Source organism: Trachemys scripta, chromosome 5 (genome assembly GCF_013100865.1).
Source record: "Trachemys scripta elegans isolate TJP31775 chromosome 5, CAS_Tse_1.0, whole genome shotgun sequence".
NCBI lineage: Eukaryota > Metazoa > Chordata > Testudines > Emydidae > Trachemys > Trachemys scripta.
The window spans coordinates 123,740,864-123,767,657 of record NC_048302.1 but is presented as its reverse complement, the minus strand read 5'-3'; positions in this window follow the sequence as shown (position 1 = coordinate 123,767,657).

The window sequence follows — 26,794 nt, the reverse complement described above, 5'->3', positions numbered from 1 at the left end:
CACCTCTGCACTGGAAGGCAAAAAACAGGAGGGCAGTTGGCACTCTGCACAACTGCAAAGAAGAAGGAGAAAATGTAGCCAAAGAAATTGGACAAACAATGTCATGGACTATTTAATATTTCTGCACATCAGACAGGACCTTGGTTGTAAGGACTCATCCAAACACCCCTAACAGAGGAGTTATCTGCATGATGCTCAATTTATCTATTTTGGCAGGACAGGTATTTAAACCTGTGGTTCCAGGGAGTGTAGCTATTCTGAACTGACACTTCAATTACTGTGTTAACAGCTAATTAGTGCCACTAACTGTAAGGAGTTATATTTATAAACATCTTTATTCCATCTAAGCACAGGCGCTGAAGATGTGTTTCACAAGGAGAAGTTCTTGTAACTCAAGAATTGCTATATAGATTCCACCTTAAATGGATTTTATCAGACTGTGCACTGGTAAGCTCATGCTAATATTGGCTCCAATAAAGAACAAATCAGTGCCCAACTCGACTCGTCTTATCGCACAGTCAAAACTGATGGCTGAAGAAGTCATAAAGATCCCATTTAATCTCTCGCCTATCTATCACTGTGAATGTCTTTATCCTCTTTGTGCAGTGGTAATATCTGCTCATTATGAAAGCAAAATAGATCTGGCATGAATAAAAGCGGAATGAAGTGCTCACTTTGGTTTTGACAGCATGATCAGTGGAAGCAGTAATCTGTGAGAATCAAAAGGGCTAAATTATTCCATAACAGTAATTTGAGGGAACAGCTCAGAGCATACACATCTGCTTTCATATATTGTGACGTGCACTGATAAAACATCCTTCCCAATTTACACTCTCTGTGCTTGACTAATCTGCAACAGCTCTCACAATGTCTAATCATGCCATCAAAAAGGAGAAGAAGTTCAATTGAGACTCAAATGAAAGAAGATTGGAAAACTATCCTCAATTGAAATTACATTTGTAAATGAGCCATAGTTTTTCTGTTCAGAGTGCGTTATGGTAAATCTGCCTGAAGAAGTAGTTATGCTGAGAAACAGCAATGTGTATCTGGATTGTATTTATTCCATTACTGCTCGAGTAAAATTATGGCAGCTCAGGAACCCTGGGGCACGTTTTCAAAAGTGAAATGCCAGATTCATAATCAGATTCCTGTTGTATAATTATAGCATTTCTGGTCAGCTGAAAGATCCCCAAAACATATATATTATATCACCAGGTTACAGTTGTGTTTTTCATTTTTAAACATTCCTCTTATGGTATTTTTCTTTCTCTATTTCCAGGCTTTGACATGACTGTATATATATTTATTTATCTCCCAATGTTGCTTTCAGAGTTAATTACTCAGAGCTCAAATATTTCTTTTTGAAACCGTCTTCAAAACTCAGATGTGATTGGAGATGATACATAGGAATGCATGGGTGTATGCTGTGGACCAAACCAGAACCCTAAGATCACTGGGGTGGAAGGAACACCTGTTAGTGTATGACTGGAATGTGGTGGAGGGAGACAGTAAACCTACAACTGCTTTGTCTACACTAGGGTGTTACTGCATGTTAGTTACCATGTGCTACCTAACATATGTGCAAAACCCTATGTCTAATGTGGATGCTCTCTATATGTACAGATGGCACAATCCCTCTTGGGACTCAGTGACAGCAGTGTTTTACTACACCTTTAAAAAATTTATCACCACTGCCCCCTAGTGTTGCCTTGCTGGAGCTCTCTGGTGAATAGTAATGTAACCCTTCCCCATACTGACATACAATGTCACCTATTCTTGCACTTTTATCCCAAATATTTCATGCTTTTCTTAAAGCACCAGCTCATAGAATCATGTGATCACATGAGAATCTTGGCTTTCATTTTAAAATAAAAAGTAAGTCTCTAGTCCTTGTGATTGCAGATAAAAACTTGAAAATGTGAATCCTAAAGACTCAAAGATTAGAAGGCAAATCAAAAAGAACCAGATTGGGGTTTTTTTTAATCGCATCTTTGGGCCCAATTTATGATTTTTGAATTTCTGGGGTTGACTGTTCTTGAGGAAGGCATGCCCCCCCCCCCCCCCCTGAGATGATAAGAGCATAAGAGCATTGGTATGGCTGCTTGCCTTCCTTTACCTTGTTAGCTGTCCTGGGAGCAATAATTGCCGCCTATGAGAGTATGTTAGGGAATTCACACAGGCAGAGTCAGCCATCATTTGTCTTTGTATCTATAAAATCAGCCACACAACTGTACCCATGCAAAATAATACCTGTATTAGCATATTGCAATGAGTGTTTGGATTCATATGATGTTGCTGTGAGCTCTGTGATGTCCTTGCAACTGATGTTCTGAACTAACATACAATATCAGGTTATTTTGAAAGTTAATAAATAATAAATAGCAAGTTATTAATCCTCAGGAATTATGGTTGGATAGAGTCCTGGACTCCTGCCTTGAAATTTAATGGTGGTTTTACCTGCATGAGAACTTCATGATTGAGCCCTTAGAGATTTTTGTGTGCATCTGCAGCTAGTCTCTTGAACTTGTTAGCAAATATTTGAGCTGGATGAATTTAGCAAAAATTTCAGTGAACATTAACTTACATTTTAATGAACTTTTACCCCCTTTTTGGTTTGTTTCCCATGAACATTTGTGCAATTGAGTTTTATAGTTGACTTTACTGTTGTAGAGAGAACTGGTCAGGAATTTTTTGTCAATTTTTTTTTAAACAGAAAATGTAGTTTCTGCCAAATAAAAACGAGGAGTCCGATGGCACCTTAAAGGATAACAGATTTATTTGGCCATAAGCATTGTGGGTAAAAAACCCACTTCTTCATGAAAGCTTATGCCCAAATAAATCTGTTAGTCTTTAAGGTGCCACCGGACTCCTCATTGTTTTTGTGGATACAGACTACCATGGCTACCCCTCTTATACTTTCTGCAAATAGACATTTTCTCTGGGGAAATGTTGATTTTGCCCCAATTTTTCAATTTTCTATTGGGGAAAATAAAAACAAAATAGTCAGTTTGGGGTTAGGTTGATCCAGATCAGAAAAATTGGAACTGAATCAAAACATTTTGTTTTGGCTCAGTTTGACATTAAGCCTGCCTGAGCTGCCCGAGTGCCTCATCGGAGTTGTGTTCTGGTGCCTCATGCCCCCAATTCCTCATGCTGGGATGCCAAACCGGACTACATCTCCCATAATGCACTATAGCCTCATCTCTGGTTGAACTCTCATGGTGCATCATGGGAGTGACATGATTATGATGCATCATGGGAGTTGCAGTTCAGCTGGAGAGCCCGGTTCATAGAGAAGAATGAGGGACATAAGGCACCTGAACTACAAATCCCTTGAAGCACTGCAGCAGCTCAGGTGGACACATCTTATATATCAGTCTGTCACATAACAAAATGTTTCCATTTGGTTCCACAAATCAGGACAAAACGTTTCAATCCAGGAATGTTAAAAATGTTTCATTTTGATTGCAATTGTCACAACAAAACATTTTGACCTTTCTGAAACATAATTTTTTAGAACTTTCCATTCCAGGACAACTATCCATATTTTGACTTTTCATCCTGATTCAGGAAATATTATAATTTCCTGTGGGACAGACATTCAAATTTTTCACCGACTTTAGTTGTAAGGCTCCTCCTCCCTTCCCTCTATTCCCCCGTTGTCATTTGCTGCTTCTTATATGTTCTGTCACTTGTACAATCAGATTGCAAGCCCTTTAGTGTAGGGTTTATGTATTCTTTATCTGTCTAAACATCTAGCACACTTTTGGATAAGGTATGTTATTTTTGCTGAAAGTGAGTTTAAAATTTGCATGCACATAAAGGAAGGATGATCCAGTGGTTAGAGAAATAGCCTAGGACTTGGGAGGTCCAGGTTCAGTTCTCTGCTCTTTTACACACTTCTTATGTGAGCTTGGCCACGTCATTTAGCCTCTCTGTGTCTCAGTTCCTGGCCTGTAAAATGGGGATAATAGCATTTCTCTGCCTCAGGGATGCTGTGGGGAAAAATACATTAAAGACTGTGAGGTGCTCAGGTACTTGTGGTGATGGAGGCCATATAAGTACATAAGATAGATGCAAAAACCTTTACCAAAACTGATCTTTAAGTACATGTGTATGAATATTCGTGCTGGAAGTGCATGTACATCATCCAGTCAAGGAATGTAAATAATACCATGTGACCAATATCTTACAAATCACAACTCAGCAATATTGCATAAATAGTGAATAAGGAAAGCTAGCAGAGAATTGTATTCAAACTATAGAGTTAAATTCATTATAGTCTTCTGAATAACGAATACATTTGAGGGGATCTTTATATCCCCTTCAGCAGAAAAAACCCTACATTCATTGGATCAGTTAAAAGTTACAAATTATTTGTCCATCTGCATTACAGACACAATATGAAATTGTATTTAGATATTTTGGTTTAGCAAGGTTTATAAGATACTAAAAAAAGTGTAAAGCTAATGAAAAACATAAAACTATTATAGCTGTTTTGCTATCTTCAAAAAAGCATCTTCAAGGAGAAGCTATTAAAGATGGACATATGTAAGTAGGTTGCTTCAACCAGATAACATTGCCAATGTAATTAAAAGAAGACTATTTGCCCTACTCATCAGTACATTCATGTGATACTATTCTAAAAGTTATGCAAAATTAAACCATGATTCTGCAAACACTTAGGTACATGCCTAGTTTTGCATACACGATTAGCCCCATTTAGTTCAATGGGAGTAACTGCTCAAAGTTAGGTATGTATGTAAGTGTTTGCAGGATCAGGGCCTTAGATGCTGTTTGAGGTATAAACATGTATTATTCTATAGTGTCTATGAAGTGCCTAGCACACTTTTGAGTGGTTAATAAACAATAAATAATTGTACATAATTTCAATAATTTTAATGTACATGCCATATATTCTCTAGTGTTATCAATAACCTTGTTCTGGATTTGGATAGGGCCGGGAGGGGGGTCTTAAAAATAGATTTTTTTTATTGTCTCATTCACACCTAAAGCATCACAAAGTGCTATAAACACCAGGAATTAGTTTGGTTGATTGTTTTTCTCCACCAACGCCCATGGAGATATATTAAGAATGAATTTGGCCCATTTTGATCACTGGTGGTGCAACGACTGTTTTGATAGGTGTGGTAGCTATTAGATGTCCAACAATAACTCACATACCGGCTTGAGCATTAGAACTTTTTGCAGTTTTCTTTAATAATAAATGCCTCCTGTTTAACACTATGATTCTGTATATTGTGACACACATTGTGTTCTAGCACAATTTTTTCCAGCTCTGTCTCTCTCAAGTAACATACATATTTTTGCATGCTAAGTAATAGTTATCCATTGGAAAAATAATGGTTTCTTTAAGAAATTAAGATACTGAGGTCCAGATCTGGGCCTGATTCCCTGTGTGGGCTAGATTATAACTTCAGGCACAGCTCTGAGGCTGCTGCAACCCAAGAAGAGTCCTGGGATGCACTGTGACTCAGTCGCAACTCCTCTCTTGCTTCCTTTTTGCTTCAAGGGAGAAGTAGCTGGACTACACCAGCAGAGAAATGATGATACTACCTGTGCTGGCTCAGATGAGCTGGCCAGTGAGTTAGGATCTGGAGCTAAGGTGCTACCCATTTCCTGCCCACTTGCTCCTGCATGGAGTATTTAGTGTATGTCGCAGGCAGAGCTGGTTCTGTCCACTTGCTCCTGCAAGAGAGTACCTGGGGCATAGAATCGTAGTATTGGAAGGGACCTCGAGAGGTCATCTAGTCCAGTCCCCTGCACTCATGTCAGGATGAAGTATTATCTAGACCATCTCTGACAGGTGTTTGCCTAACCTACTCTTAAAAATGTTCAGTGATGGAGATTCCACAATCTCCCTAGACAATTTATTCCAGTACTTAACTTCCTAACTCTCATGGAGGTTTTTCTTAATGCCCAACCTAAATTGCCCTTGCTGCAATTTGAGCCCATTGCTTCTTGTCCTATCCTCAGAGGTTAAGGAGAACAATTTTTCTCCCTTCTCCTTGTAACAACCTTTTATGTACTTGAAAACAGTTATCTCTGTCTTCTCTTCTCCAGACTAAACAAACCCAATTTTCTCAATCTTCCCTCATAGGTTATGTTTTCTAGATCTTTAATCATTTTTGTTGCTCTTCTCTGGACTTTCTCCAATTTGTCCACATCTTTCCTGAAATGTGGTGCCCAGAACTGGACACAATACTCCAGTTGAGGCCTAATCAACATGGAGTAAAGCAGAAGAATTACTTCTTGTGTCTTGCTTACAATACTCCTACAAATACATCCCAGAATGATGTTCGCTTTTTTTGCAACAGCGTTACACTGTTGACTCATATTTAGCTTGTGATCCACTATGACCCCCAGATCCCTTTCTGCAGTACTTCTTCCTAGTCAGTCATTTCCCATTTTGTATGTGTGCAACTGATTGTTCCTTTCTAAGTGCAGTACTTTGCATTGTCCTTATTGAATTTCATCCTATTTACTTCAGACCATTTATCCAGTTTGCCCAGATCATTTTGAATTTTAATCCTATCCTCCAATGCACTTGCAACCCCTCCTAGCTTGATATTGTCACAAACTTTATAAGTGTACTCTCTATGCGATTATCTAAATCATAGATGACTATATTGAACAGAACCTAAAACTGATCGCTGCAGGACCCCACTCAATATGCCCTTCCAACTTGACTGTGGACCACTGATAACTACTCTCTGGGAATGTTTTTCCAACCAGTTATGCACCCACCCATCTAGGTTGTATTTCCCTGGTTTGTTTATAAGAAGGTCATGTGAGACAGAAACAAAAGCCTTACTGAAGTCAAGATATATCACATCTACCACTTCCCCCCATCCACATGCCTTGTAACCCTGTCAAAGAAAGCTATTAGGTTGGTTTGACACAGTTTGTTCTTGACAAATCCATGCTGTCTGTTATTATCACCTTATTATCTTCCAGGTGTTTGCAAATTGATTGCTTAATTATGTGCTCCATTATCTTTCTGGGTTCTGAAATTAAGCTGACTGGTGTGTAAATCTCTGGCTTGTCCTCATAGATGCTGGAACTAAAGGTGCTGGGGGTGTTACTACCCTCCCCCCCCCGCCCGGCTTGAAGAGGTTTCCATCATATGCAGGGTTTATAGTTTGGTTCAATGGCTTTTAACATGCCCACTATACAAATTGTTCCAGCACCTCTGGTTATCCTTTTTTCCCATTTAATAGATTGGCACTATATTTGCCCTTTTCCTCTGGAATCTCCTTTCCTTCATGACTTTTTGAAGATAATCGCTAACGGCTCAGATATTTCCTCAGTCAGCTCCTTGACTATTCTAGGATGTATTTCATCAGACCCTGGTGACTTGAAGACCTCTAACTTGTCTAAGTAATTTTTAACTTGTTCTTTCCCTATTTTAGCCTCTGATCCTATCTCATTTTCACTGACATTCACTATTTTAGACGTCCAGTCACTACTAACCTTTTTGGTGAAAACTGAAACAAAAAAGTCATTTAGCACTTCTGCCATTTCCACATTTTCTGTTATGGTCCACCTCTTCCCCCCCTACTCTCCCGCCCCCCCACCCCCCACATCCCCAAATTGAGTAATGGGCCTACCCTGTCCTTGGTCTTCCTCTTGCTTCTAATGTATTTGTAGAATGTTTTCTTGTTACCCTTTATGTCTCTAGGAGTTTAATCTCGTTTCATGCCTTGGACTTTCTAATTTTGTCCCTACATACTTGTGTTATTTGTTTATATTCATCCTTTGTCATTTGACAAAGATTCCATTTTTTGTAGGACTCTTTTTTGAGTTTCAGATCATTTAAGATCTCCTGGTGCAGTCATGGGGGGGGGGGGGGAAGGGGTTATCTCGCCATACTTCTTATCTTTCCTACACAGTGGGATAGTTTGCTCTAGTTTGCTCTTGTGCCCTTAAAAATATCTCTTTGAAAAACTGCCAACTTTCTTTAACTATTTTTCCCCTTAGCCTTGCTTTCCATGGGATCTTACCTACCAATTCCCTGAGTTTGCTAAAGTCTGCCTTCTTGAAATCCATTATCTTTATTGTGCTGTTTTTCCTCCTACCGTTCCTTAGAATCATGAACTTTACCATTTCATGATCACTTTCCCGCAAGCTGCCTTCCACCTTCAAATTCTCAACCAGTTAGAGCGGGTCCTGCCCACTTGTTGTGCGAGGGAGTACCTGGGGCCTGTCACAGGTAGAATTGACTCTGCCCATGTGCTCCTGCGAGGGAGTACCTGGGGCCTGTCACAGGTAGAATTGACTCTGCCCGCTTGCTTCTGCCAGGGAGTACCTGGGGCCTGTCACAGGTAGAGCTGGTTGTGAATGGTTTTGCAGAAAATCAGTCCCTTTTCTTGTTGAAAAACTTCAAAGCTGCCTATATTTTCATGGGATCCCATAAAAGGTTTCTGGGTTTGGAACTCTTGCCATGGAGAATAAAATTAATTTTTTGTCAGTACTCATGTGGGTCAGACCCTTATGCCAAGATTTCATTTTGCATGTTCCATGCCAAAATGATACTATGTTGTTTTCCTTAAAATCAAACCAAGTAACATTATGCTTCCTACACTGTGCTTCTCTTCGAATCCTTACAAAGTTCTTCGTCCCTTCATAAGAAGCTGAATGCCTATTAGTGGTCCCCCCACCGCATGAAATTTGGCTCTGGCACAAACCTGACTCCTGTTCTGAATGCCTTCTGTGTTTGGATGCCGCTAAATGCCACAGGGCAGTCATATTTGTATTTGGCATGGCGTTCGCTCTGCTTATTGCCTTACTCTACAAACATCTTTTATGTAAATCAAGTGTTAATTATCCCAGCTCTGCATTTTGTGTTGAATATCATTTTTTTAATTAGAAGCTTCATCTCAGGTTAAGCCTGCATGCCTGTTGTTGAGCCAATTATCATAAATTCCCCTGTAACAATTAACAATATTGGTGCAGAGCTGCATGTATTTTAAATGTTATAATTATGCTCGGCTCTTTTGTTAATTGGCCTATCTGACTCTTTACTTTTTATGCTGCTCATCTGCTCATTACTGCAGCCATTTAATTCAATTAGCACCTTAATTAGAAGAACAGTCATGTCCAATGTCGTAGGACTTGTCAGAGTACGCGGCTTGATTAGCAAAGACAAACACACCATGCAAATCAGGCTGTAACATTTGGGGGCGGCAAGAATGGAAGCCAGCCAGCTGGTGAAGTGGAAAAGTAGCATGTCTTCATCCCCCAAAGCTTCACCAGGAGAGAGAAAATAAAGAAGGCATCAGACTGAGGAAGGAATAAAATCATTTACAATTCCATGACTTAAGGCATCACTTAACATGAATGGTGTGTACCTCCAGAGGACGATGTCACCACTAAATTATCCCCCGCCCCCATGTGCTCTTTAAAAAAAAAAATAATAGAGAGAGAGATAAAAATAATAGAATAATCTCCCACCATGGCATGTATCCCCTTCAGAAGAGGAGACAACCCCTCCCTCCCCCCCTCCAAATATAACGACCTCTTCCTTTTGTCCCCTAACTACACACAGAGCGAAAAAACAACCAACTAGATCCTCAGTTGGTACAAGTCTGTGTAGCTCCATTGAGCTATGTTGATTGACACTAGCTGAGGATCAGGCCCAGAGGATTGTAAAATTGCCCATTTGACCTACACCTTGCTAGTAAAGATAACTGTGCCGGTGAGCAGGGACATGTGCAGGGTGGAGAGATTGTATTTTAAAAAAAACCCTCCAATTTCCAAGAGTAGTTTAAGACTCAGTTTTGTTTTGTGCCAGTCTATTTAAATCTTTATTCCCTGCCTATTAATTTTCCTAATTAGAATTAAATGAAGCATGCTAATTTGCTAGATTAACCAATAATTAAGCAGCCAAAGCACTAAAGTTTAATACTCACAGGCAGCTCTTTCTCTTCTGTGATGGCATAGTGTCATGCCCGCTCATTTTATTTGAAAGGAATTAAGAGGGTTGTCTTCTGTGGTCAACATTCCCCTCTTCTCCCCCCCCCCCCCCTTTTATGTTCACTTATGTAAAATGGAATGCTTTGCCAAAAGGGATGGGTTTCATACTAGCTATCAAGAAGCTTTTGATTGTTTTAATCCTTTATCGGTGAGTCCTTGTGTCTCTAGAAATACTATATGAGATATACTATATATATAGTGTTTCTAGAGACACAAGGACTCACCGATAAAGGATTTTATATATATATAAACTGAGAGTTGATTTTAATTAAATTGATACATAGTTTGGGTCATGCTCCTTTGCTGTCCTGTATTTTTATTTGTTTTCATCTAATGCGAATTTGCACTTTTCTTTTTACAGAGAGTCCATCAGAGTCCAATATTTATTTATTGTGTCTATTTATTCATTAATCTGTCTTCATAACTTGTCTCTCACTGTGACATCTAGGGTGACCATATGTCCTGATTTTATAGGGACAGTCCCTATTTTGGGGTCTTTTTCTTGTATAGGCTCCTATTACCCCCACCCCCTGTCCCGATTTTTCACACTTGCTGTCTGGTCACCCTAGTGACATCTCTCAAAAACAGGAGTAGGCCTTGGTCCTGCCACTACTTACCCATGTGCTAAAGTGTGAGTACTCTCAGTGCCTTCGATGGGGGACAATAATGCACATAAAGTTAAGCCTGTGTTTGAGTGCAAGAGTCATTTGCTGTTTTTTAAGCCTGGAAGGTGTAATTCACCCTGTGCAGATGGCCAGCACAAGCTCTATTTTAGGCTTTCATATTGCCACCCATCACTGGCATATCTGAGCATATATGCAGCACTTTAAGACCCACTTAAGCCCTCTTTTGAAGATTTAAGTAGGAGATAAATAATGGATAAGCCTTGAGCTATCCCTCTGAAGAGGGATGAATTTCATCCTATAAGACAGTGGTTCTGAACCTTTCCAGGCTACTGTGCCCCTTTCAGGAGTCTGATTTGTCTTGCGTACTCCCAAGTTTCACCTCACTTAAACTACTTGCTTCCAAAACCAGACATAAAAATACAGAAGTGTCACAGCACACTGTTTCTGAAAAATTGCTCGCTTTCTCATTTTGTCTGTATTAAATTGTAGGTTGTACTGACTTTGCTAGTGCTTTTTATGTAGCCTGCTATAAAACTAGGCAAATATCTAGATGAGTTGATGTACCCCCTGGAAGACCTCTGAGTACCCCCAGGAGTACATGTACCCCTGGTTGAGAACTACTACTATAAGAGATCCTAACTCTATATAACAGTGATATTTATTAACTGCTCTGTCTTTAACTTTTAGATGAAATCAATATTCTTTTAAAATCCTCTGCACCTTCCCATCTCATTTTATAGGGTGTGTCCATGATTCCTAAACTTCCAGTGCGTTGGATAGAAATGTCTTTGACCTTTTCCCACTGATCTCAATGGGAGTCAGGCAGCTAAAACCCTAAGCAATGTACAAAAAAATGTTGCTCTTTAATTTAATTAATTAATTAAGAAAGTGAGCCAAATCATACTTCCTTTACCTGGATGAGGAGCTTCACTGATGTCAAGGAGGATTAGTTATCCTTGGTGAAAGAAACCAATCAGTCAAGTCATCATTAATCATACGGCATGAAACATGCCTGATTTCAGGTTTTATGAACTTGGAACTCAGACTCCTTATGATCCTTGAATCTTTTTGAGACCCTGTCCCCAGTTTGTACAGAAACCACCGAACAGAAGCATCCCTTGCATTGGGGTTTTGTTGCAATCGTTTAGCACAGTTCTCTTCCTGTTCTATATCCATTTCTCACCAGCTACAGCAAACCCAAGAACATATGAGCTGGGGTTCAAACTAAGCAGAAACTGGCACTTTACTATGCTTTTGTCACAACCCTATTCCCCCAACACCGCCCTTCTCTCCCGATTGCAATTTAAGGTCCTCATTCAGCTAAGCACTTAATCATGTGCTTACATTTAAGCAACTGCGTAAGTCTCATTGAAGCCAATGGTGTCAAATCATTTGCTCACATTTAAGCATGTGCTTAAGTGCTGTGCTGAATAGGGAAGGTTTGCCGAATCAGTCCCAACTGGGTTCAAAAACAGTCAGGTGAAAATAAAACAGGCCAAATTCAATGGAGTCGTGCTGAATTTGGCTCAACGTTTGCACCATCCCTTGTGAAGCAAAACTGCTGTGTTTTGATCAGTTCTAGGAATGCATCCAAAGTAGGGTGATGCCTGCCATATGAGTCCTTCCTCTTCAAGAACAATAGTAGGTATATGGCAAGAAATGATGGGGCCTTTGAAACCAAGTAAAACACTGATTGCTGCATCTTTGTTATTGGCTGGTATTGAGCAAGCTGGATTCTGATTTCTTGATTGCCCGAAGGTACAAGCAATATGGCCACATCAGTACATGCTGCAGAACTGTGGTGACTGCCTTCCATTTATAGCTGGCTGGCTGATTGATTGATTCCTCTTTCTCCCTCCCACCCCTTTCTTTTTAAGCTAGGCTTCTTACATGCTTTGGTGAACAACTTAGTCAGTCTCCAGTACTCTGCTGTGTGTGTGCCTGTGTGTGTCAGTGTGCATGTGTGTAATGCATTTCATCTGCTAGCTGCAATAATATCCTGGAGGAATATGCCAGCTGTAAACTTCTTCATAACATCCTGTTCCTGCAACTTGAAGATATTGACTCGGAGGGGAAACAATGGCATGAATAAAATAAAAATAAAAACATTAATTATCCTTTGTGTTTGTAATTTAATTAAAGATGCAGTAAAGTTTTACTGTTTTTCCAGGTGATGATGTTTAGGGCTCTGAAAAGCTATTTGTGCTGGTGAGATTAAAGTGCATTTTAAAATGTTCCCCGAGCACTTTCACATTTGTTGATAGATTTTTAAATTAAACTTTAAATTGTAATCTAAATTACCTCCAACAATTCATGGTCCCTATAATGAACTCCCACCATTCCTGCTGTCATCCGACTATGATATACTGTAAATGTAACTGCTCAGGGTTTTACTGAATAGTGGTTTAGTATTACTGCACTATATTAGTTGTGTACCATCCTCAAATAGAAATCAAAGCACGTGGCAGATTTGCTTTATTTTAGTAACTTTATTATTTGCTAGTCTTTAGGCTTAGGTGTACACCGCTGCTGCTAATCATTTAGTGGCCTTCACAGAATAAACCCTCCAGAGAAACCTCCAAATAATTTTTTGACACACTTCTGTCAAAGTGGAAGAATTTGCTTTTTACCAGCCTCTGAATCTTTGGACATTAATCCTGAATGGGGAAAAATAAAACTAATTGGGGACTACAGGCTTGAGCGCTTATTGGTGAAGCGAACATGATTAGAAAGAGCACTTTTATAGAAGGCTGACAGGGAAGATTCACAGAGGAAGAGATGATCATAGGGAAGCAGAAGATTCCAATGGGACCAAGGGAAGTAATACACAACATGACATTCCATAAGAAGATCTTAGAAGCCCAAAGACCAAGTGGCATCAGTGGAGCTGGGCCAATTTATACCAGATGAGTATTTAGCTCTCAGAGGCCTAACTCAGCTTGCTCTTGATAAATCAGACCATCTGCATGTTGGTGCTTATGGGCCCTGTAGCCTGATTTAGGGTGTACTGATAATATTAATTTGGATAATATGGGAATTTAATTAATCCATTAATTTTTATTTAATTTAAATTTAATTAATACTTATTAATCATTCATATTAATTAGCATGGGTCTTAGGCTCGCCAGTCTGTTTGATCAGAAGATAAAAGTTCTTGTCCCGAATCGGGCTTCACAGAATTTACAAAGGACCCTCGGGGGTATGACAGGAAGCTCACACTGAGACAGATATAGTCGTAAAGACTTTTTATTAAAATCAATGAAATAGTAAGTAAATGGTAAAATACTCAGAGTTACAAAGTTACAATTGCATTACTGCTATTCAAAAGACATATATGCTAATATAGTATATGCAACAAAAATTTGGTTAATATACTCATGCCCTTCCTTGATAAAGGTTTCTTAATTCTTGAGTGAGGGATGCAGTGCTTGGAAGAAACTAATACTATGAACTATTAAAACGAACTTAGGGTTTGCTGGACTAATTTAAACTTAAAATCAAAACCTAATAAACAAAGAATAAAACGTAGGGAAACCAAGCTTAGCCTAGTTCCTTTGAAATTTAAAGTTTAAGAAGAACAAGTATAGCCTACTAATAGTAGCAGTCATCGTAGATAGAATAGATAGAGAATAAGTAAGAATAGAAATGGAGTGAGAATGATAGAGTAAAGTGAGAATGGAGTTGGAATGAGAAATGGAGTAAAGTGAGAATGGAGATGGAGTACTCTATCAAGGTGTGTCACCTCTTTTATAGGGCAGAATGCTGGAAATCCTTCTTCTTATGCCCAAATTTCATTCCTCACCCACAGTAATGTTAGGGTACTCTTACCCCATAGGCTAATGTGTATGTGCGTATTGATGACAGGTATGTACGCACATCATTCTCTCATGGTGTACTTGTTAAGTCTGTGGGTACAACATTGAAAAATCCCCTATGCCATTCTTCATTGTCTATTGGTCTAGGTAAAGATCTTAGACATAGGTGTGGGTACTTTATCTATTTGGATAACGAGATATAGGTCAACTTTGCTTTCTGAGTAAAAGGTCTTAACATACAGGATATGGCCTGTAGGTCTCTTGCATTACAGCCAAACTTACTTTAATATACATCTATAAACCTATTACAATAAACCAAATACTTAAACTATAAGAAAAGCTACATATATATGCAAGCAAGCAGGTTAGTCCTATAGGCTACAGCCCATTCCTGGAGTGGGAAGAGTCCTCCAAACTTTAGATGGCTTGAGATCCCCAGAGAAATCCCACAGATTTCTGAGCATTTATACATGGGCTAGGTTAGGGGGGGAAATCTGGTGGTCCTCTACTTGTGCTCCACCTGCAATTTCAGAATAGATTAACAAACACCAGTAAATTAGTTCACAACTTTATAAGTAAATATCATCAGGTTTCTCACACTCATTAGGGTGAGAAACCTTTTTTTTAAATAATGTGTAAGCTTAAATTCTGCAAAAACTGAAAGGGCTGCCACAGATATGCTGGCATGATACATGCACTGTTCTGTACCAGCTCTCCCATGTATTGGCAGAGGCCTGGAACATTCCAAACTTTGTTTGTCACAAATTGGCCTCTCCTTTGTCTCTAGTAGCATGACTCCAAACAAACTGTGCTTCCCTAGCCTTCCTGCCTGTCAGCTCTGCTTCCCTATTCACTGAGGCATTGTTCTGAGTGTTGCAGAGTGGGATTGCACAATGTCAAATGCTGGGGCTGATGCAGCAAATGATGGCAGTCTACCGGTTCGGACCTCCTCCCATAGCTAGTTTCTGCCAAGCCCACTGAGTCCTATTGATACAATGTTCACCTGGAGGGATTGGTGTTGGGTCAGAGTATAGGAGAATGCTGTTACCTAGGCTCCTCCGCCTCCCATCACTTATGTACCAGACAGCAACTTTTGGCTAATATTTGTGCACCCTTCTTTTCTTCCATCCCTAAAATTGGAAGGGCCGATCTCGACCAGAATCTCCTTATTTATGCTGATACTTACTTAGTACAAATGTCTCTGTTCGAATATCTATCCTGTATCTGTCTCTCCTCTCCTCTGCAGGCATATTTGGAAATAAATAGGATGGCTGCTTTTTTTCCAAGAAGTCAATGAAAGATTCCTTCCCCTACTCTTGCAGGCTACAGTTCCTGGTATATAATGAAGAACTGCATGTTCTTTGTCTTAACCACAAGACCCTATCAAAGCATATATCTATCTATGGTACATATATGCCCCCCCACTATCAGAGTATCTGAATCCCTCACCACACCCCTTTGAGGCCAGGCAATGCTATTATCCCCATTTTACAGATGGGGAACTGAGACACAGAGCAACTAAGTCACTTGCACAAGGTGACACTAGAAATCTGATGTGGAGCAGAGGATTAAACCCAGGACTCCCAAGTGCCAGGCCAGGTGCAATTTAAATTCCTTCCCTTAGAAATACAGCACAAATGACACAAACTATAAGATGTCTGAAGCAAGAACTACTAATTCAGCTTTTGTTTTTGTTTTTACAGGAAAAGGATTAAAGAAAAAGTTTGTGAAGAAGAAAGAAAAATAGAAGTGAAGGTAAAATGGCAGGGCATGGTAAGACATGTCCTGCCCACAGTGTTTTCCTAGAATGTCTCATGTCGAGATCTCATTTATCATACAAACAGTTTGGCCAACCATGAAACAGAACTATGAAATGAAGTGATCTAAAACGTTTTGTCTTCATGTTTTGTTCAGCTTTTAGATTTTACATTTTTGCTTTGTTTCTCTGTCTTCCCACTCCCTTTCTGAAATGAAATAGGCTAAGGAAAAGAGTGCTAGATGGTGAAGCCACCAGAGATTCTTAAAGAATGAGTGAAATCTGATTTTGGAAATACGGAGGGAAAGCACTTGGTGAATAGTTAGTGGGAAGGAAAGAATGAAGAAATAAAAAGATGAACTTTACTACAAACAAAACAAAACAACAAAAACCTCTGATGTCTCAAACATGGAAAATATCTTGTCATGTGGACCTGCGACTGTTTGACTTTGGTCTGGTGAATTGGACCAAAATGTTTAGTATCAGTTCAGTTCAATGTTAATCTGCATCTTCCAACAGTATGGTATTGCCTCACAGGAGTTGTAGTCTGGGCACTTTCTGCCCCAGTTCTCTCCTAAGAGCTGGGCTCCTTGGCTGGACTATATCTCCCATGATGCACAACAGACTCTCATCTGACCAATTTGTGTGGTATATCATGGAATTTTATTTACAGAAAGCCTAGATGTTAGAGTAAAGGAAGAGGGAGGCATTATAGTCTCTTCCCACCTAACCCTAGTGAAAGCGATGACATAGGGGGGTGGTTTGGCTCATTTTTTGGGGTCTTCTGTCTCCTTAATTTAGCTTTAAATTCATGCAACAGAGGCCTCTTTCTGACTGTGTGGCTATCTTCTCTGCCCAGTCCTCAAACCTACTGGGCCTGGAATGCTTTTGGAGAATGCAACCTAGTTGCTGCACTTCAAAATCCTCATGACTTTTAGAATAATTTGCTCCCTCTGTTACATTCTTACGACAGAGAGGAACAGATAGGACAACATTAATAAACATTTATTTCTGGATGTTACAATTGTTACCTGTTTAATAGTTCTAGCTACGGTACAGATCAGTCAAGGTGAAATCCTGTTTACACAAGATGTAGAAGTTAATGAGGGTCAAAACACAGTGTGAGACCAGTGGAAAATGAATGTATATGCTCAGCATTTGTGGGTTTGAATAGTAGGAATGTACTTGTAAAAACAATTTTGCTTTATAAAAGAATCATTGTTCGGACATACACAAAAATAGTTGTAGATGCCATTTGTCAGTTTTCTCCAATCTGGGTAAGTTCTGCCAGTAAAAAAGGTAAATGCATGACGTGGGTAACTATAGGGTGATTAACCTGGTATCAGTCCCGGGCAAAGTGATGGAAAGTCAGATATAGGATAAAATTGGTAAAGAATTAAAGGTTTGTAGCATTATTAATACCAATCAACATGGTTTGATAAAAATAATTGTTATAATAGACTTTGATCTTTGTAAGGCATTTGACTAAATCCTATATAACACTGAGGTAAAAAATAACACTATATAACACTGAGGTAAAAATAATTAGTATTATACAAAATCAATATAGTCCATTTCACATGGATTAAAAACTGGTTAACTGATAGATCTCAAATCGTAATTGTAAATGGGGATTCATCATCCAGTGGGCGTATTGCTACAAGGGTCTCACAGGGATCACTTCTTGGCCCAATGCTATTCATTTTTGTGTGTGTCAATGATCTGGATATAAAATATAAAATAATTACTGGAAAAGTCTCCAGATGAAACAAAAATTGGTAGATTGATAAATAATGATGGAGTAGCTCAATTGTACTGTCTAACCAAAATTAGGATGGGTTCTTTTGAACAATATGCATTTTAACACAGCCAAATGCAAGGTCATACATTTAGAATATACATAAGAACAAAAGAACGGCCATACTGTATCAGATCAAAGGTCCATCTAGCCCAGTATCCTTTCTTCTGACAATAGCCAATGCCAGGTGCCCCAAAGGGAATGAACAGAACTGGTAATCATTAACTGATCCAACCCCTGTCACCTATTCCCAGCTTCTGGCAAACAGAGACTAAGAACACCATCCCTGCTCATCCTGGCAAATAGCCACTGATGGAACTATGCTCCATGAACTTATCTAGTTCTTTTTTGAACCCTGTTATATTCTTGGCCTTCACAACATCCTCTGGCAAGGAGTTCCACAGGTTGACTGTGCATTGTGTGAAAAATACTTCCTTTTGTTTGTTTTAAACCTGCTGCCTATTAATTTCATTTGGTGGCCCCTAATTCTTGTGTTATGAGAAGGAGTAAATAACACTTCCTTATTCACTTTCTCCACACCAGTCATGATTTTATAGAACTCTATCATATCCCCCCTTAGTCATCTCTTTTCCAAGCTGACAGGTGCCAGTCTTATTAATCACTCCTCGGATAGAAGCCGTTCCATACCCCTAATCATTTTTGTTGCCGTTTTCTGAACCTTTTCCAATTCCAATATATCTTTTTTGAGATGGGGTGACCACATCTGCACACTGTATTCAAGATGTGTACATACCATGGATTTATATAGAGGCAATTCAATATTTTCTGTCTTATTATCTATCCCTTTCTTAATGATTCCCAAAATTCTGTTCACTTTTTTGACTGCCGCTTTACACTGAGTGGTTGTTTTCAGAGAACTAGCGACAACTCCAAGGTCTCTTGAGTGGTAACAGCTAATTTAGAACACATCATTGTATATGTATAGTTAGGATTATGTTTTCCAATGTGCATTACTTTGTATTTATCAACATTGAATTTCATCTGCCATTTTGTTGCCCAGTCGCCCAGTTTTGTGAGATCCTTTTGTCGCTCATTGCAGTCTGCTTGGGACTTAACGATCTTGACTAGTTTTGTGTCATCTGCAAATTTTGCCACCTCACTGTTTACCCCTTTTTCCAGATCATTTATGAATATGTTGAACAGGACTGGTCCCAGTACAGACCCCTGGGGGACATCACTATTTACCTCTCTCCATTCTGAAAACTGACCATTTATTTTAGCCTTTGTTTCCTATCTTTTAACCAGTTACCAATCCATGAGAGGACCTTCCCTCTTATCCCATGACAGTTTACTTTGCTTATGAGCCTTTGGTGAGGGACCTTGTTAAAGGTTTTCTGAAATTCTAAGTACACTATATCCACTGGATCCCCCTTGTCCACATGCTTATTGACCCCCTCAAAGAATTCTAATAGATTGGTGAGGCATGATTTCCCTTTACAAAAACCATGTTGACTCTTCCCCAACAAATTATGTTCATCTATGTGTCTGACAATTTTGTTCTTTACTACAGTTTCCACCAGTTTGTCCAGTCCTGAAGTCAGGCTTACCGGCCTGTAATTGCTGGGATCACCTCTGGAGCCCGTTTTAAAAATTCGCATCACGTTAGCTATCCTCCAGTCATTTGGTACAGAAGCTGATTTCAATGATAGGTTACGAACTACAGTTAGTAGCTCTGTAATTTCACATTTGAGTACTTTCAGAAGTCTTGGGTGAATACCATTTGTTCCTGATGACTTATTACTGTTTAGTTTATCAATTTGTTCGCAAACCTCCTCTAATGACACCTCAATCTGCAAGAGTTCCTCAGATTTGTCACCTAAAAAAGACTGGCTCAGGTTTGGGAATCTCCCTCACATCCTCAGCTGTGAAGACCGATGCAAAGAATTCATTTAGTTTCTCCTCAATGGCCTTATCAGCCTTTGGTGCTCCTTTAGCATCTCGATTGTCCAGTGGCCCAATTGGTTGTTTACAGGCTTCCTGCTTCTGATGTATTTAAAAACTTTTTTGCTATTACTTTTTGAGTCTTTGGCTAGCTGTTCTTCAAATTCTTTTTTGCCCTTCCTAATTATATTTTTATACTTCATTTGCCAGAGTTTATGCTCCTTTCTATTTTCCTCACTAGGATTTAATTTCCACTTTTTATAGGATGCATTTTTGCCTCTCACTGCTTTTTTTACTTTGTTGTTTAGGCATGGTGGCCCTTTTTTGGTTCTCTTACTATATTTTTAATTTGGGGAATACATTTAAGTTGAGCCTCTATTATGGTGTCTTTAAAAGTTTCCATGCAGCTTGCAGGGATTTCACTTTTGGTGCTGTACCTTTTAATTTCTGTTTCACTGACTTCCTCATTTTTGTGAAATTAAATGCTACAGTGTTGGGCTGCTGTGATGTTTTCCCCAACCACAGAGATGTTAAATTTAATTATATTATGGTCACTATTACCAAGCGGTCCAGCTATAGTCACCTCTTGGACCAGATCCTGTGCTCCACTTAGGAGTAAAAATCAAGAATTGCCTCTCCTCTGGTGGGTTCCAGGACCAGCTACTCCAAGAAGCAGTCATTTAAGGTGTCAAGAAACTTTATCTCTGCATCATGTCCTGAGATGACCTGAACTCAGTCAATATGGGGATAGTTGAAATCTCCCATTATTATTGAGTTTTTTTATTTTAATAGCCTCTCGAATCTCCCTGAGCATTTCACAGTTACTATCACCATCCTGGTCAGGTGGTCAGTAATATATCCCTACCACTATATTCTTATTATTAGAGCATGGAATTACTATCCATAGAGATTCTATGGTACAGTTTGGGTCATTTAAGATTTTTACTTCATTTGATTCTATGCTTTCTTTCACAAATAGTGCCACTTCCCCACCAGCACGACCTGTTCTGTCCCTCCTATATATTTTGTACCCTAGTATTACTTTGTCCCATTGATTATCCTCATTCCACCAATTTTCTGTGATGCCTGTTATATCAATATCCTCATTTAATATGAGGCATTCTAGTTCACCCATCTTATTATTTAGACTTCTAGCATTGGTATATACGCACTTTTATAACTTGTCACTTTTTGTGACATTATATGATGTAATTGAATGGGACTCTTTCATTTGACTGTTTCTTATCAGATCCTACCCGTATTTTATCATCTTCATTAGAAACAAAGAATGTAGGCCACACTTACAAGATGGGGGACTATATCCTGGAATGCAGTGATACTGAAAATGATGTAGAGGTATTGGAAGATAACCAGTTGAAAATGATGGCGGCAGCTTAGGATATGTCTACACTTAAAGCACTACAGAGGCACTGCTGTAGCGCTTCAGTGTAGATGCTATCTATTCTATGCTGACGAGGGGTTCTCCCATTGGCATATGGAGTCCACCTTCCATCAACCTAGCACTGTCTACACCATGGGTTAGATCAACATAGCTACATCTCTCAGGGGTATGGATTTTCAACACTTCTCGAGATGTATCTGTGCTGATGTAAGTTCCCGGTGTAGACCAGCGTAAGAGTGCAAACACAGTTCTTAGATGTGTAAACGGGGTTATATCAAGTAGGAATAGACTGGTTATGTTACCTCTGTATACAGCATTAGGAGACAGTAAAAAGTTGAAAAATTGAAAAGGTTTCAGAAAAGGGTTACAAGACTCACTCATCTGAAGTCAGGAAAACCTGCTTTACAGTGAGAGACTTAAGAAGTTCCATGTATTTAGTTTATCCAAGGAAAGGTTAAGAGGTGACTTGATCAGGGTGTGCAAGTACCTATACTGGGAAGAGATTTCTGATAAATAAATGGTTCTTTAATTTACAAAAAAAGGCATGATGAGATCCAGTGGGTTGGAAGTTGAAGCTAGACAAATTCAGACTAGAAATAAGGCAGACATTTTAACAGCGAGGGAAATTAACTATTGCAGTGGTTTTCGACCTTTCATCCATGGACCTCGGGGGATCCACAGATTATGTCTAAGATTTCCAAAGGGGTTCGCACCTCCATTTGAAAATGTTTAGGGGTCTGCAAATGAAAAAAGATCCTTCTGGCCTTAAAGTCTATGAATCTCCCTCTCTCTCTCTCTCTATGTTCTCCAAGGTACCTATCAGTATACTATCTAAACATATTACCCTACATTTTCAAAAGTAAATCTTAGCCTACATATTTGGTGCTCCCATTTTTTCCCCCACTGAAACACCTTAAAGAAGCCTGATTTTCAGATAGCACTGAGCAACTCATCTGATAATCAGGCCCTTTTAAGTTGTGTCAAATTGGGGTCCCAAAAATTGAGGCACCAAAAATCACTAATTGCATTTGAAAATGTGGGTCATCATAAATAGTCATCAGTAATTGTACCCAAAGCATAACCCTTGTAACAAAGAGCCTGTTTCTCCTTGCAGCCCTGTGTAAATGTGGAGTTACACTGCTGTGAAACTGATGCATGTTAGAGGGTAATTTGTTCCAAGGAAAGACTTTCATAAACATGATTTCATTAAAAAATATATAATGGTTGTTATTTTTATAAAAGCAAGTGAAATTTTTTTTATTTGTTTTTTCTTTTTGCAAAACACGGTGGTGATTGTATAATGGACAGATTATAAACCCCTTATTCACACTGCTCAGCAGTCCCATTGAAATGAACAGGAATGGTCCCTGAATAACTGATCAATAGTTCGGGGTTCATAAACTGGCCTTTATATGTCATTGTTCGCTGTGTACCCTTAGAAAGTCTTTCCATTACGACTGTGAATACAGTTTTCTACTCATCCTAAAACCCACCACTTCTGTTTGCTGAGCAAACAGAGGTTTCCCTGAAAAAGGTACATTTATTTAAAGCTAAATTAGTGAAAATATGCCAAGTAAAAAGTGAAAAATGTTCTGTTTGCAAAACTATTCTGTTTTTTTGTGTCAAAATTTACCAATTTCACTTGAAATGTAAACATTTCTTCCTCACAGCTTTATCCCAATCTCCAGAACGTGAATATACATTCTTTTAAAATGCATGCAGAATTATTAGTGAAGATGATGGCTTTGAAAATCTGCCTGAAAGCACAAGCTTTCTTTCCCTCATTAGAAGCGTCATTGAGAAATGCCTTGCAAAGAATCTGATAAATGAATATGTATGGGTGTTTTACATGTTGCAAGATATTGGCAGTCATTCCTAATTTAAGGTGGGATGCAGATAACAAACTTCATAATGTAAAACAGGATCTAATCTCTTGCTAATACAAATTCATATTCCATATTGTATATCAGGCTGTTGAAGTTTAAAACGCTGCGGCAGTACTAGCGTTGGCATTCCAGAGATATTTGTTAACATTTCTCTTGAGACTGCTCATATACACTCACCCTCCTAGAGATAGCATGAGGCTCAAAATGAATTTGTCGGTGAGGCTTCAGAGCCCTATTCTATTCATATATGGTTTCATTTTTCTTAACATGACCTTTGGTTCTCAGCAGCAACGGCTTTGGTTTACTACTGGTTTAGAGGCAGCAGCTTTAAGGGAAAATGAGTCCATGTCTTTTTTAGCTCTTAACAAAACTGTGGTCTTGTAGTGAACACAGAGATCATATCTTCCTCACAAAGTGATACACACAGGTTAAAGGATGACTGCCCTGTTTCATGGGAAATGCAGATCTCTCTTGGACTGCTGCTTGATTTCAATAAAAATGAATGGGGAAACATGGACATGTGCAGTGATGGGAAACTTCATGGATAATAGAACTTTAGTGTTTTTATTATCCAGAGGGAAAAAAGAATTTAGTAAAAGGAGTATTTGGATACTTCAAGTTGCTCATGGTGAAAAATATTTAAAAACATGAAAAGCCTTTTAAAAAATGTTCTTAATATGGAATAATGCAGGTAATGAAAATAGTGACAATAAATTATTATATTGTTAACAATTTATTATTATTATTTAGTCTTGTTTTATTACAACAGTGACCACTGCCATTAATATTGCAAAACAGTTTTCATTATAATCGTATTTTCACAACATTCTTGAATGTAAAACACATGGAATGATATTGTTGTCCAAAGATTAGCTAGGTAGCTAGCTATTTTTATATTTTATTTATTAAAATTAGCTCTTAATAATATGCAATAATGATAATGAAAATATAGTTGTAATGATGCCATATTGCTAATTGGATATAATTGTTATTTATTTTATATCAAGTGCTGCTAGTGACCTTTGTGTTTTAGTTACAGGAGAATGGAGAAAAATATATATACATTTTGCATAATAAAATATTCCAGCCACCTTTAAGAACCACCACCAACACCAACAAAATCAGGGCTATTGCACAAACGACTGAAGTTTGAACCAGTGTTGGCATAGTACTCCTATGGGACTGGTACTTTTGCTTGGTGTAAAAAAAAAAATTCCCCAAGCCCTAGGAATTTGAAAATTATATACTGAACCTAACTAAATTTTCTACTGCTCAGGCCTACAGAAGTTAAAAAATTGATGCACAGTGCATGTGCTTGCAGCTAGTTAAGTGCCCTACAAACATTGAGAGAGCTGAGTAACTTTACTCCTGTGAGTAGACCAGTTCAGGTCAGTGGGACTACTCACAGAAGTAATTATTCCCAGTGTTTGCGGGATTGGGGTACAATAATAGCAGTGTTGTTCAAAAGCCAGTTTATAGAAGAAGTTTATAAGATGTACAAGCTGAATAAGCCAATAGCTGTGGAGTAAGAAACTCAAAAGATGTGGAAATCAAATACGTGCAGAGATAGGATAGTAACATTTGCTGGCAAAGCTTGTAATAAGTGCAACTGATTGCCTCTAGATTTTCTGGTGGGTCCGTCCTTCCTTTTTCTGGTCCCCGCACCTCCTTCAAAGCTCTTTAAAAAATAACTACAAAATGCATACTAATGCCCTGTTAAGGGTATGAGACATAAAGTCCTCAAAAATCAGGACATTTCAGAATATAAGCTTGCTCCAGAAATGTGAATTTAGGCACATTGAACTCACCTGTGATAACTTTCTAATCCTCTCTTCCATATGGAAGCTTTCTATTCCCAGGGCCATTTTAACCTACGCCAGCCGGTGCCATGGACTTTCCACCAGCTGAGAATAGCTAGAGTGCAGTAGCAATCTGGCCAAGCCTCTTGCTACCCTCAGCATGCCCACCAGGCTGAGGCTAGGAGGAGAGGGTGTTGCAAGCTGAGAATTTCCCTTTTGCGGGAGAATTCTAGCTGGCCAAATTCCAGCCACTTTGCACCACCCTTGCAGCACAAAAAGGCAAGAACAAAGCTGAGAATCTGTCTACTTGCTTTCATGGTCACAGAATAATTCATGTATTTTTCCTGTCCTCTCAAAGGCAAAGAAGTTTGGCAAAAGCATATATACAAGATATGAAGCCTGGTTTTCCCCTTATTTCTATTGCTTTTACACTGTGTAACAGGTTGCTGACCAGGATACACGTGGGGGCTTGTCCGGGATCCAAGAGCCAGTGAATGTGGTTGGTGGCCCGGATATGGAGGAGACCCTGGAATGGCTGGTCAAACAGCAGGAGCAGATGCAGCAGGCCCTGCAAAGTTTTCAGCAGTCCCACCAGTCCGCGAGACAGGCTTACTGACCTGGCAAGCAGAGCAACAGCAGAGTCTGCGAGGCTTCATATGGGAGCAGACTGGTTTGCAACAACAGCTCCTGCAACGAGTGGTGAGTCCTGCGGCAGGAGAGAGCACCCGACAGCCAGGCTGGGGACTCTGTAAAATGAGCCTGGCGGATGATCCGGATGCCTTTCTCGGGACCTTTGAATGGGTAGCCATGGGTGCCGGGTTGGAGAGGGCAACCTGGACTCTCCAACTGGTCTGGCTCCATACCTGACGGGAGTGGCTCAAGTGGCCTATATGGCCTTGAGCAACGAGCAAGCCCAGATCTATGGGGAGGTGAGAGTGGCCATTCTAGACTGGGTGGGCCTGTCGACGGAGTGGTACCAGCAAAAGTTCCGGGCGGCCCGATGGACGGCGGCGGTGCGGCCCTGGGCATAGGCCCAGAGACTAATGGACTGGGCCACATGCTGGCTGAGGCCGGAGATGTGCACGGTGGGAGAAATGATGGACACATTGGTCCTAGAACAATTGCTGCAGAGCCTCCCTGAGAAAATACGCATCTGGGCGAGGCGTCACCAGCCGGTCACCCTCGAGGCAGCGGTCAGGTTGACCGAGGAATATATTGAGGCAGAGAGTCCCCGGAGGGAGGACCAACCCTGGAAAGACAAGGAGGCAGGGAAGAAATTGGCGGAATTTTTTTCTGGGAAAGGCCCAGAGAGAAAGGGGGAGCCCTGAGGAGCACCTGAGAGGCCCGCCAACCTTGTTTGCTGGCGGTGTGGGAGACCTGGACACACAAAACGTGACTGCCCTGATATGGAGTGTGGGTGGGCTGAGTTTTGTGGCTGGACTCAAGTTGGGGGGCAAAAAGGGGAGCAGAAACTGTCCACCATCCCAGTGAGGATTGGGAGGAACCCCCAAACAGGCCTGATAGATACTGTGTCAGTCTGTTCACTTGTACAGAGGGGGCTGGTGAAGCCGTACTGGCTGATCGCGGGGGCTACGTAAGTAGAGATCATTGGTCAATACAAAGACCCTGGTCTGAACAACCCCTGAACTACAGGGAAGTTAGAGGGCCTGATTCTCTGTTGCTCTGCACCTTGTCTAGTCATTCACATCAGTGAAAACTGCATGTAAGATGCTACCACTCTGAGCTGGTAGTGCTTTATACCCACTGTGCACGGGTGTAAATGATCACAAAAGGTGTAGGGCACTGGAGAGTCC